Source organism: Glycine soja, chromosome 17, assembly GCF_004193775.1.
Source record: "Glycine soja cultivar W05 chromosome 17, ASM419377v2, whole genome shotgun sequence".
Classification (NCBI taxonomy): domain Eukaryota; kingdom Viridiplantae; phylum Streptophyta; class Magnoliopsida; order Fabales; family Fabaceae; genus Glycine; species Glycine soja.
In genome coordinates, this window is record NC_041018.1 from 28,573,387 (window position 1) to 28,575,124 (window position 1,738).

General features: G+C 42.4%; 1 non-coding gene across 1 annotated transcript; it reads left to right on the plus strand.

Moving 5' to 3' along the window:
* Positions 1-1,286: 1,286 nt before the first annotated feature.
* On the plus strand, positions 1,287-1,393 carry LOC114394286. The gene has a single exon (XR_003662692.1). It is a non-coding gene; the product is annotated as a small nucleolar RNA R71 (small nucleolar RNA).
* Positions 1,394-1,738: the final 345 nt, after the last annotated feature.

Consider the following 1,738-nt stretch of genomic DNA (forward strand, 5'->3'; position numbering starts at 1 on the left):
GATTTACCAATCAATGCAGAGACATTTTTGCCCATGCTAATTCTTTCACTTCCTTTAAGCTTCCGCTTATTAGTGAACAACTCCTTCAAGAATTTAGCATATCTTGGTATTTGCTTTATTGCATCCAGCAGAGGTATGTTTACCTCTACTTTTCTAAATGTTTCCAAGATTTCCTTCTCTGCCTCTTCCATTTTTTTGTTGGAAATTGCTCTTAGAGGGAATGGAAGAGGGATATGTTGCTTCTGTAAATCAGAATTACCAGTGGAAGATTCACCTGCATAGAAATTGTTAGGTAACTTACTCTTTAAATTTTTGTCATCATCTTTTTCTGGAGTAGAGTGAAGTTGGGCAGGTTCATTTGCGGATGAGGAAGATGTTGCTGGTTGAGGTCCTTGACACTGCTTTCCCGACCTCAATGTAAAGGCACTCACATTTTTGGGATTCTGGACAGATTGAGAAGGTAATCTGTCAGAATTCTGGGACTGTTGTTGATTTAACTGTGTAGCCAATTGTCCCATCTGATAAGTTAAGCTCTGAATGGAGGCTCTGGTCTCTTGTTGAAACTGTATATTTTCCAAAGTCATTTGCCTCACAAGTTCTTCAAGGGAAGGTTGCAGAGGGGCCTCAACTGTTTGTTGTTTCTGGGGCTATTCTGTTGTTGTTGTTGCTGCTGGATTGGTGGAGGAACGTATGGTCTGCTTGGGCCAGCAGCATTCTGGAAATAAGGCTGTTGTTGTTGTTGCTGTTGTGAAAGACTTGACCATCTAAGGTTGGGATGATTCCTTCACCCAGGGTTGTACCTGTTACTGGAGAGGTCATAATTGTTCTGTTGTGGCTGATTTTGCTGCTGAGGTTGAGGAGGTCTATTGTAGATGTTTGCAGCATAAGCTTCAGGCTGTTCAATTGCTTCAGATTGTTGCACAGAAGGGCAAAGGTCTGTGTGGTGGTCGGCAGAGGAGCATAAACCACAGAGTCTGGCAACAGGTGCAGATTTTTTATTCATGGTCAGTTGGGTTACCAAGTTAACCAAGGCATCTAGTTTACCTTCAAGCTTCTTAGTCTCAGCTGATGAAGATGAATTCGTGGCTACTTCATGCACTCCTCTAATGACAATAGCATCACTTCTGGCACTAAATTGCTGGGAGTTTGAAGTCATCTTCTCAATTAAATTTCTGGCTTCAGCAAGAGTCATGTCTCCAAGGGATCCACCACTGGTAGCATCTATCATACTTTTCTCCATGTTACTAAGTCCTTCATAAAAATATTGGAGAAGAAGCTGCTCAGAAATTTGGTGGTGAGGGCAACTAGCACATAGTTTCTTAAATCTCTCCCAGTATTCATATAAGCTCTCTCCACTGAGTTGCCTAATTCCTGAAATATCCTTTCTGATGGTCGTGGTCTTGGAAGCAGGGAAATGTTTTTCTAAGAATACTCTCTTGAGGCCATCCCAGCTCGTGATGGACCTTGGAGCAAGGTAATATAGTCAGTCCTTTGCCACTCCCTCTAAAGAATGAGGAAAAGCCTTCAGAAATATGTGATCCTCCTGGACATCTGGTGGTTTCATGGTGGAGCAGACAATATGGAATTCTTTTAGATGTTTGTGCGGGTCTTCACCTGCAAGGCCATGAAACTTAGGAAGCAAATGGATCAGTCCAGTTTTAAGAACATATGGGACATCCTCATCAGGGTATTGGATGCACAAGCTTTCGTAGGTGAAATCAGGTGCAGCCATTTCCCT